This window comes from Macrotis lagotis, chromosome 3 (assembly GCF_037893015.1).
Source record: "Macrotis lagotis isolate mMagLag1 chromosome 3, bilby.v1.9.chrom.fasta, whole genome shotgun sequence".
Classification (NCBI taxonomy): domain Eukaryota; kingdom Metazoa; phylum Chordata; class Mammalia; order Peramelemorphia; family Peramelidae; genus Macrotis; species Macrotis lagotis.
Window position 1 is genome coordinate 298,363,823 of NC_133660.1, and position 12,405 is coordinate 298,376,227.

The following is a 12,405-nucleotide window of genomic DNA, read 5'->3' on the forward strand; positions in this document are numbered from 1 at the left end:
TGAATAAAATAATTTAATTTGTGTGGCATTTATCCTGAGCCATTTTCCTAGTTTCTAATCTTTCTTTTTCTTCTGTAACTTTCAAAATCATATAATTCCCTTCTTGTGATCTGGCATCTTTTAGCATTCTTTCTCTCCATCCTTCTTTGATAAAAAAAAAAAAAAGTTTTTATGTATAATTAAAGAACAAATTTATCTTGTTACAATTAAAATTGCTGGTGATGTTTTCAAGCACCATTTATAAGGAACCACCCTTCCACCAAATGGGTGAGGTTTGGGCAAGTAATTACTGCATTGGATAGCGCACTGGCCTTAAATAAGAGAGTGGGATCTAATTAAACAGGCAGACTCAGACACAATAGCTATGTGACCCTGAGCATGTCACAGAGTCCTAAATGCTTCTAAAAAACCATGCAAGGTCACCCTGACACTTTTACTTCAGTAATCTAGACCAAATACTTAGTGTCTATAATGGCCCATACATGACACAGCAATGATAATTTCAAGGACAATTACTACAACTACAAGCGGAGATCACTGAGAGATTCTACTTTATCATATCAAAATGTACACAAGTTCTCTGAATTCTTATTCCAACTTTCAATGAATCATTTAATTCTTTTTTCAAAAAAAAGTATTGACTAGGGCGGTTAGGTGGCACATAGTGGATAAAGCATTGAGCTGGAAGTCAGGAGTACCTGAGTTCAAATTTGGCCTCAGACACTTAATAATAATTGCCTAGCTGTGTGGCCTTGGGCAAGCCACTTCACCCCCATTTGCCTTGCAAAAACCTAAAACAAAAAAAAAATTGACTGCATGAAAGTCTCCATACATATTTATTTTATTATTTATTTCATTATCTAATTTTATAATTTTTAGAGATATTTTAATTTCATGGATAACTGCTTTAGATTACATTCCTAATATTCCTGTATTTAGTTTTGTTTTCATTTACATTATTTCTTGAGTGTTTTTCCCTGAATTTCAGGATATATTTTATGCCTTTTGGGTAATCTAATAATCCTTACATTTCTCCTTTTACCATTCCTTTTTTAAAAAATAGCATTTGAAGATATATTTAAAGATATATGAAGAATATAGAGAACTTGTGTGAAAATTTGTTTGTATTTCGCCTAATTGTAGGTAACCTATTTCATTATATTATTTAAAGATAAGGAGAACATGGGTTAACAAAAAATGCAATTAGATATAGCGAGAAAAAAATTGAAGAACATTTTTAGAACTGATTTGAAAGCTTCGTGGAAGTAAGCTGGAGATGCCTTTACTTCAACTCTCACAGATAAGCTACTTGGATCTTAGTAAAATGACCCTACTGACATTTAGACCACAACCTGGAAAGCACATGAACCCTTGGGCATCTCTACCAGGAAGCACTTTCCTACCATATCTCAATTAGTGATATGAGATGCCTCTATTGAAAAGTGAGTTTGTTCTTCTCATAATTAAAAAAAAATGTTTACGGTTTTATATTAAAGATGATTTTCTAGTTCACCATCTAATACATTGAATTTAAAAGAACAAAATGAAACCAAGCTCCTTTCTCCTTTAAGACTCCTCATTCAATCTTCCAAACAAAGAAAGTGATATAATAGTGATAACAAAGTTAAGAATGTTTCTTAATTTGCATCAGAAATGTGCTAGGAAGGAAAGTGCATCTCCTCAGGTTTCGGGAACAGCTTGAATTAGACTTGATTTCTAACTCCTGATGATTATAATTTGAACAAATCTAATATCTGGATAGAGAGAGGAATAGAAACAAACAAATAAATATAGGTCTATCAACATATGGGCATATGGGCATAACTACATTAACATATTTAGATAAGAGGTATTATATGAAAATTTGTGAACCAAAATTCAGAGTTCCTGACTAGAATTGAAATAAGAATATAGTATCTTATTCCTTTCATGTCTTACTGGAGACAATGTGCTCCCTAAGGAACGATTGCTAGGGATCATTGTGGATTTTCCATTTGAGTCATATGAATCATTCCCATCTGATCCAGTATAAGCAAATTCCATCTTCAATGTCACTCCAAACCCCCAAATGAGACTTACCAAAAAGGCAGATGAAATTCAATTTTATGCTGTTAGCAAGAATCCAGCATTTGTTTACAGTGGAATGATGGGTATTTAGAGACCAAAGTGTTTTGGTACAGGGCCACTACTCAATGCTAATAAAGTATTACTGATCCCTAAGAAGGGCACAAACCTGGAGGGATATGTTGAATATTTCCCTTGTTTTCTCAAAAAAACAATCATAATCCAATACTTAAGTTACTGACTGTATACTTCAGGTTGAAGTCAATCCCTCTGTAGATGAACTTCTGGTGCAAGAAGAGACATTCGAATGTTATTAGACTTCTCTAGTGTGACAAAGGACTAATTCTTTTCCACAAGAGATCTACAAGGCAGTGAATCTACCATATATATACAAAGTCTTATAGGAATTTTCTGGGTTAATTGGCAAGAAAAAGTACTTCCCAGATGCTTCTGTTTTATTGTATAAAGTAAAAGAAAGTAAGCTTTCCTGTGAGAAACATTGAGGGTAAACAAATCTCTTAAAAAATTTTGTCAAGATTCTTGACTAGATGTTCTCCTTAATTTGTTCTTTCTTTACCTAGACCATTTTCATCTCTCATAGTTTGCAAAGTATTTGCTGAACAGCAAGTGGAAGAAAAGTGTTAGAATCAAACAGAGTTCATTACACAACAATGGATAATCTAACAGTGGTCTTTGATTCTTTTGTCATGAACATCTATGAAAAATCATAGTCAAAATTTTTTGGCAAGAAATTTGCATTGGGGCAGCTAGGTGCCATAGTGGATAAAGCACCGGCCCAGGAGTCAGGAGTACCTGGGTTCAAATCCGGTCTCAGACACTTAATAATTACCTAGCCGTGTGGCCTTGGGCAAGCCTCTTAACCCTGTTTGTCTTGCAAAAAACTAAAAAAAAATTGTATTATTATTTTATGCCATTTCACCATTCAGAATTTCCACATAAACAACAATCTTCTTTCACTTTACCAGTCAATAATGGAATGAATCAGGGCTAATGCTTTTTTAGTATGATACTTTCAGGCTATTTGATACCAGGTTATCAGATACATTCTATGAGAAGGAAAATGTCATCAGGGTCAGGTACCACACTGATGATGAATCATTTATCTTCAAAAGGCTAAATCCAAGATTAAAAAGGAAAGACCTACTAAACAACTTTTTTTTTTGTTCACAGATGATTGTGCACTCAGTGAAATCTCTGAGGCTTATATGCAACAAAATATAGATTACTTCACATTGTTTGGAACAATTTTGGTCTAACAATTAGCACCAAGAAAATAGAGGCCCTCTATCAGCTGTGACTACACCATTCTTATGTCCTAAAGATAAAGGAAAATTCTGAATATTGTGGATAGGTTCACTTATCTTGACATTATACTTTCCAGATATGTATCTACTGTTAAGGTGGTTGTCACAAATCTTGGGAGACCTAACTCAGAATTTGGGAGGCTCTAGAAAACTATGTGGAAGAGAAGAAATATTAGACTGTCAATTGAACTAAAGGCTTGCCTACTCATTGTGCTGAACTCATTTTTTTTTTTAGATTTTTTTTTTTTGCAAGGCAATGGGGTTAAGTGGCTTGCCCAAGGCCACACGGCTAGGTAATTATTAAGTGTCTGAGACCGGATTTGAACCCAGGTACTCCTGACTCCAGGGCCCGTGCTTTATCCACTGCGCCACCTAGCTGCCCCCTGAACTCATTTTTTTATGTCTGTAAAGCCTACAATCTATTTGTAGAAATGCCAGAAAATTGAACTTTATTTTTGGGAAAATTCTGAAGATCCTCAAGCTGATAAGCTACCACATCCCGAGGTTCTTTCTCAATGTGAATGACAAACATGCAAACCCTATTACAGGGAGCACAATTCCTTTGGATTGGCTACTTTGGTTAAATGCCAAATTTACATTTGTCTAAAAGACTATTTTAGGGGAAACACATACAAGATGACACTCATAAGGTGCTTAGTAGATTTGAATAAATTCTCAAGGCATATCTGAAGAACTTTGGTGTTTTTGTTAGAAATGGTAGACAGGAGCATAGAATCATCCTGCATGAGGTGCCCACATCAAAGGAGTAATTGTGCTCTGTGACTAAACCAGAATTTCAGGATCTCCAAAGTCGCATGAGATATGCACATTTTAAAATACCCCTAAACAACAGTTCATACAGATTGGGTACAACTTTTGAAAGAGTCTTCTAAACTCCTGCTTTGTGATTAATTGTTGATGGCCAAAGTATACATTGGCCCTGACATCATGATGTCATTTTTTTCCTCTTCAAGGAGGCAGGGTAAACAAGAGGTTATAAGCTCTTTGAAGGTAGGAATTATCTTTTTCTCTCTTAATATCCTTCGAAAATAGCAGAAGGCCTACATATAGTAAGCACTTTAACAGATCTTGATTGACTTTGAGTCAGATACTCATAAGAAAAATACTCTTAACCAGGATTATTATCAAGTCTCTTTAGAGGAAAATTTAAAATTTCCAGTGACATTTACTACTTAGAAAATGACAAATACCAAATAATAAAATCAGATTTATTTTTAAAAATCAGATGTGCTATTTTGTTGACCACCTAGACATATGAAAGTGACATAGGGGCAACTAGTTAGCACAGTAGAGAGAAGACTGGACCTGGAGTCAGGAGGACCTGAGTTCAAATCCAGTCTCAGACACTTAATAATTGCCTAGCTGTGTGACCTTGGATAAATCACTTCAAAACACCAATGCCTTAAATAAATATAAAAAAGTCATATAGAATTATGTTAAAAAGGAAGTTAAATCTAAAAAAAGTCAGGTGTGCATTTGAGAGATGATTATTAAACATTTATCAATGCATCATTACAATTAACCACATCCAAATTTTAATACTATTTTCATCAATAGATCATAGAATACTATTGTTATCAATAGTATTATCATCATCAGTTCATAGAATTTAGAAGTGGAAGGGATCACAGAAGTAAAGCTATTCACAACTCCATCTTCAGAGAATAAAATGAAGCCCAGAGAAATAATTTAATTTCCTTAAGATCATAAATTTATGTGAAATGGGATTTAAACCTCCTCCTATTGTTTTATCATTTCACAGCTCAGATTTCTCTAGTGGATTATTACAAATCTCAGGGAAATATCCTATTTAGTGATTTATTTTGTATATAAATACAACAGAGAAGAGAATGATTGATCAGATGCCATTTTTATTTATTTTTTTCCAATCAGTGAAGAGAATCTTACTAAAATTCCAATTTCTATGGGAAATTTTTCTTGGTCCTTCCTTCTTAATCTTCCTGTGAAAATGTTTTCAATTTATTTACTATTTTCTAGTAGTTATTTATATATCTACCCCCCTACTAAGCTACGAAATCCTTGATTTCAGAATTATAAAAAATAATCATGCAATTTCTCACAGTTTGTAGTGTCTAACAAACAATAGGTAGTTAATAAATACCTTTATACCAACTTAAATTCAAAATTTGTGAACACATCTGGCAAAATAAATGCAAATAATGTCAGGGGAAACTTGAATATTAAAGTTCAGATCTTGGGATTATGTAACCATTTTCCTTAGACTACACAGTTTCCTTATCCAATCCATTTATCAGACAACCATGGCTTATTTATTCAATGTCTACTACTTGGCAGGCAGCAAGCAATCTTCTAGACACTGTGTAGGCAAAGACAAAAGCTGAAAAATCTACTTTTGAGGAAGTAACAATCTAACTTTGTGAGAAAACAAATACACGTAGAGATATTGTATAAAAGACTATAAAACACTGTCCAATGTGGGAGGTATTTTTATCTAATCCCACCTGATAATAGTGCTTTATTTTAGTGATAACCTGCTGTAATATCTTGGTGATACTTTATTTTATATTTTGCAATAAAAATGTTGATGTTAATTCCACACTGATGTCATAAAAGGAATTTGACAAAACTCCTTTGTCTATCTATTTTTTTTGAAAATAGTTTATATAGAATTTGAATTAATTGTTCATCAAATATTTGGAAGAATTCACTTGCAAATCCATCTGACCCTGGAGATTTTTGTTTCTTATGGAAGCAAAAATTATAAATGAAATATTAGTAAAGATATTATAGGAAACTATCACTAGTATTATAAATTATGATTGCATAGGATTTACATTATGCAGGAATGGTTCAATACTAGGGAAAAATTGACCTGATTAATAAAGACATAACAGAAATCATATGATTATCTCAGTTTATCCTGAAAAAGTTTTTGACAAAATATAGCATCTATTCCTATTAAAAAGACTAGAGAGAACCTATGCATGGGGGGTGCCTGGCCCCCAACAGATTCTTGCCCGCCTGCCCTCTCCCCTTGTGCCACATCTCCCCTCCCCTCTCTCCACCCCTCTGCCCTGGAAGATCTCCTCCCCACCCTGGACTGCAAATTAGAGACAGAACCTGACCCTCCAAGCAAGGCCCTGCCTTCTATGTTCCCCAGCCCTCACCCATTCAACTTCCACAATGTCCCTGAAACTAAGAGTAGTGGATTTTGATGAAGCATATAACAAACTCTCAAGGACAATTAAAACTGTTATCATGTTGGATTATATTGAAAGAGCAACATGGAACAATCCCTTTTCAGACATCTATGCTATATGTGTGGTCTAGTCTGAACCTCTTAGTGAAAGACTTTCCACAGAGACTAAAATGTTTTTGCAAAATCCTGTAAGGCATTTGTACAAAAGAGTTCTGGAGTCTGAAGAACAAGTATTGGTTATGTATCAGAGGTACTGGGTAAAATATAGCAAAGGTGCAGACTATATGGACTGTTACACAGGTATCTTAACACTCAATTTAGTAAGAATAAATTGACAGAAGCTGACCTTCAAAAGGGTTATGGTGGTGTACATATGAATAAACCACTTTTTGTAATAGGAAACCTAGCATTGGATATGTGGAGAAAATTGATGTTTGAAAATTGATGAACCTTATACAAATGTTCCTACAAGAAATAAAAAAAAAAATGATTGCTGTGGTGAAGACCCAAATAAAAAGTATTCTTTGGGGTTTTTAACTCCTTTGTTCATGTTGAACAGTGTAAGAAAAAAATTATCCTTAAAGTTTTATCAGGAAATTTTTGAGTTGTCTTTTCTGACTGAAACAGCAGAGTATTATAAACAAGAATCTTCAAAATTTGTTACAAAAAATCAAACTATTCACAGTATATGGAAAAGGTCCTAGGTAGATTAAAAGATGAAGAAATGTGATGTAGAAAATATTTACAACAAAGTCAATATAGTAGAATGATTCATTAATGTAAGCAACGAATGACATTCTGAATGTAGGAACCGTAAATAGTTTGCCATCATTCTCCGACAGGAGAAAAGAAGTGACATGGAACAAATTTATACTTTGCAGTGTCAAGTGGTTTACTTCATATGATTAAAGGACTGCAGAACCATATTCATGATGAGGATCTTAGAGCAAATGCTAAACTTTCCCAGGAAAATGTGCCTACTGAATTTGTGGAATCAGTTTTGGAAATTCATGATAAATTTACCCAACTTATCAACACTGTTTTGAATGGTGAGCAATACTTCATGAGTGCCCTGGATAAGTTTCTGTCATCAGCAGTAAACTACAAAGAACCCAAAGCTATTTGCAAAGTGCCTGAACTGCTAAGTAGTGTGAGAGCTTGCTAAAAAATTGACAGAAGGAATGACTGAAAATGAAGTGGAAGCAAGCTCACCAGTTTCATTACTGTTTTCAAATATTTTGATGATAAGGTTGTTTTTCAAAAGTTTTATGCCAGAATGTTGGCCAAACATGTAATTCATGACCTATCTACATGTATGGATACTGAAGAAGCCATGATCAATAAATTAAATCAAGCCTGTGGATGTGTGTTAACAAGTAAACTTCATTGAATGTATACAGACATGAATGTCAGTACTGATCCCAACAACAAAAGCAACAATTTTATTAAAAATCTGGACATTAATCGATTGGGGAATTAGTTTTCATATATATGTACTATGGGCTGGTGCATGGGTTCTTACTCAATCTCCTTCCTCTAGATTAGCCATTCCTCAGGAACTGGAAAAAAGTGTGCAGTTGTTTCAATTATTTTACAGTCAACATTTCAGTGGAAGAAAACTTATGTGGTTTGCTTTATCTTTGTACAGGTGAAGTTAAAATGAATTATTTGTCCAAATCCTATGTGGCCATGGTGAAAACATACTAAATGACAGTACTACTTGCTTTTAACAATAACAAAACTGGTAGTTTCAAAGAACTTCATGACATCACACAGCTGAATGAAAATGAATCATCCAAAACTATGAAATCATTACCTGATATGAAAATTATTAACCATGATTCAGAAAAGGAAGACATAGATGCAGATTCCATTTTTCAATAAAAATGGACTTCACAGCAAAAGAACACAATTTAAAAATTACCACATCAATGGAAAAAAGACATACCATAGGAGATGGAACAGACCAGAAGTGTTTTAGAAGAAGATAGAAAAATATACCTCCAGGTTGCTATAGTCTGCATCATGAAAGCTCGGCATAATGCTCTTATTCAGGAGGTTATTAGTCAGTCAAGATCTCGATTTAATGCAAGCATTAGCATGATCAAGAAGTGCATTGAAGTTCTGATAGACAAACACTACATTGAAAGAAGCCAAGCATCAGTAGATGAATATAGCTGTGTGGCATGATGATGCCAGCTGCCCTACAGGTGTGCTCTCCAGAAGATCCTTGCCGTCACTCTTTGGTGTGTTCCAGTGGGAAGAAGCAGGCTTGTGCCTCCATAGTTGCCCACTTGACAGCCTCGGTTTTTCTGCTGTTTACAACATCACCAATGCCATGTCAGGAGCGTCGATGAAAATGCCTATAGTTACTTCAAGCTCACATCATTATGACATTTCTTAACACTTTACTAAATGAATGAGTGAAGTATTGCTGAAATGTACAAGTTTGTTTGGGTACCATGCTTTTTTTTCCTCCTTCACATTTGCAGATGATGTGTTTTTTTGTTAAATGTATCTTAAAGGATATAAAGAAAAACCTAAATATTGTAATATGACATATAATCTAATAATTACATCTACATTAAAATGAAAATATGATATTTCTGTTTGTCAAATAAAAAAGAGTTATCATTAAAATGATAAAGAGCATCTTTCTAAAAATATCAACAAGAATTACATGCTATCGAGTTAAGCTAGAAGTATTTCTAATATGATCAGGAATGAAACAAGTATACCATTGATCACTATTAGTATTCAATATTTTACTAGAAATGTTACCTTAAGCATTATGAGAAGAAAATGAAATTGAAGGATTAGAACTGGCAATGAGGAAACAAAGAGAAAACATCCTTTTTGCAGATGTTATGATGGTATAATTAGAGAAACCTAGAAAATCAACTAAAAGTACTTGAGAAAAGTAGAGGTTATAAAATAAAATTACCTAATTTATCAATATTTTTATATAATCTCAACAAAGTACAACAAGAATAAAATGAGAAATTACATTTAAAGTAACTGTAGATAACATAAATTACTTGGAAGTCTACCTATCAAAACAAATCCAGAAATTATATGAAAAAACAATTGCAAAAAACTTTTTATACAAATAAAATCAGATCTAAACATTGAAAAATGTCAATTGTTCATGGACAGGGCAAGGTGATATAATCAAAGTGATTATTTCCCATAAATTAAATTACTTGTTCAATTGCATGCCACAAAAATTTCCACAAAAATATTTTATAAAACTAGAACAGAGTAACAAAATTCATCTACATGAAAAAAGTGAAAACTAACAAGATAATCAATAAAAATAAATGCAAGAAAAAATTAACTGAGCTGTATTGGCTGTAAAATTAACTTAGATGCAACAGTTCTCAAAATTATTTGGTACTTTACTGGATAAAAATATGTGGATTAGTTGGAATAGATTAGGTATAAAAGAAACGGTAGAAAATGATTATAGTCATCTACTTTTTGATAAATCTTTAATTTCTAGATTTCCAACTAAGAACTCCCTATTTGACAAAAACAGCTGCAAGAGGGAGAACTAAGTTTGCAGTGGATAGAGCAATAGTCTTGGAGTCAGGAGTTCAAACCTATCTTCAGACATTTGATATGTCCTACCTTTCTGACTCGGACAAGTCACTTAAACCTATTGCTTTGAAAAAAACAAAACAAGCCAAAAAAAATCCTGGAAATTCTGGAAAATAATATGGTAAAAAGTAGACATAGACAAACTTCTCACACCCTATAACAAGATATGATCAAAATGGGTTCAAGACTTAGACATTAAAGGGGATACCATAAGCCAATTACGAGAACAACATATAGATCCATCAGAACTATTAAAAATGTAGGAGTTTATGTTCTAACAAAAGAGAGAAAACAGTATAAATAAAAAATGGAAAATTTTGATAGCATCAAATTTAAAAAATACCCCAAATGAAAACAAATTGGTCTATATTAACATGAATATAGAAATTTGGGAAACAAGTTGGTGGTTCTGGTAAAAGACCCAAACACACACACACACACAAACACATATATACAGCATTGATTTGTACTATCTATCTCTATCTCTCTAACTCTCTATCTATCCATATAAAAACCTGAGAGAAATTGCTTAGAATTCAAGGCCTTCCCCAATTTGTAAATGGTCAAAAATCTGAACAAGCAATTTTCAAATGAAGAAAGTAAAACTCACTATAGATATATGAAAAAAAATTTTAAAGCATTATGGATTGAATTAATGAAAATAATTCTGAGGTATCACCCCTACTTCAATATTGGCCAATATGAAAAAAAAGGAAAATGATCAGTGTTGGAGCTGATGTGGGAAAACTGGGATACTAATACAATGTTAGTGTAGTTGAGAAATAATTTAACCATTCTGGACAACAATTTTGAAATCTGTTCACAAGGCAACCCAATTGCATGTCACTGTTTTTTCTAATAGTTTATCTACAAGGTCGGTATTACAAAGAGTACATTAAAAAGGTGAAAAGTGTCATTTGTGCAAATATATATATATATATATATATATATATGTATATATATACACACACACACACACACACACACACACACACACACACACATATATATATATATATATATATATATATATATATATATGTCAGATTTTTTTTGTACTTGCAAAGAATTGGAAATTGTGGGAATGACCATCAACTAGGGAATATCTTAACAAGTTGTGGAATTTGAAGGTGATGGACTATTATTGCTTGGTAAAAAAATCATGAGTTGCCAGAATTACGAAAAGTGAGAAAAGACTTACTTGAACTGATGCTGAGAGAATAAATAGGACCAGAAGAACATTATACACCTTAACAGGAATTTTGTTTCATAATCAGCTATGAGACACACCTCTTCTAAGCAGTAGAATGATCAAAGACAATTCCAAAGGATATGAGCTGAAAAATAGATCCATGAGAGAAGCTAAGATGGCAGTGAAGGTAAGAAATTGCAGTAGCTTTCCCCCAGATCACTGCAAATGCCTCTGAATAACCGCTCTAAACAAATTCTAGAGTTTCAGAATCCCGGAAAGATTGAGTAAAACAATTTTCTAGTCCAAAGCATCTTGGAAGATCTGAGGGAACTCTGTAATTAGAAAAGGCCTCAGCACAGCCCGGGTAACACCAGAATCAGAGCAAACATACTTCAGCCGTACAGGAGCAGCCTGAGAGGTGCTTGGGTCCCTGGGGTGACACCTGGTTCTGTAGCTGCAGGGCAATTTCCAGACTTCTTAGTTCAAGGGATTGCCAGGGATAACCTGTAAGGTAAAAGCAAAAGCTTTGCCTCACTAGAGTGTGTGTAGAATGCAGTCCAATGCATACCTGGTCCGTGGCTACCAGGAGCCACCTGGTAGGCAGTCACCTATTGAGTGTTTCCAGAGTATTTAGTCCATGCATGGGTAGGGGGTTGGAGGAGAATGCGGTCTCTTTTTCTTATCTCTGAGGCAGGACTGTGTGGCTTTGCCCAGATTCAGTTTTAGTTTGCAGTCTGGGTCCCAGTCTCAGCCAAAAAGGAGCTTTACTATCACAGTGAAGCAGGGAACCTACTCATCATTCCAGCACATTTGGTCATCCACAGAGCAGAGCAAAGGCCAGGATAGCAGTTAATGCCTCTCATAAGGCTTTGAAGGAACTGAAGTGCCTAGAGAGTATACCAGAAAACAACTGCCAAACACTTCAGAAGCTTGGGAAATTATATCCTCCACCCTGAAAGCAGAACTCCAGCTTAACAAAGAGTTAAAAAGTCAGAGTTTTTCTTTCCAAAGTATACAAGAAA

General features: G+C 34.0%; 1 pseudogene; it reads left to right on the forward strand.

The window, feature by feature from the left end:
- Positions 1–6,575: 6,575 nt before the first annotated feature.
- On the forward strand, positions 6,576–8,781 carry LOC141516890 (cullin-2 pseudogene; annotated as a pseudogene).
- Positions 8,782–12,405: the final 3,624 nt, after the last annotated feature.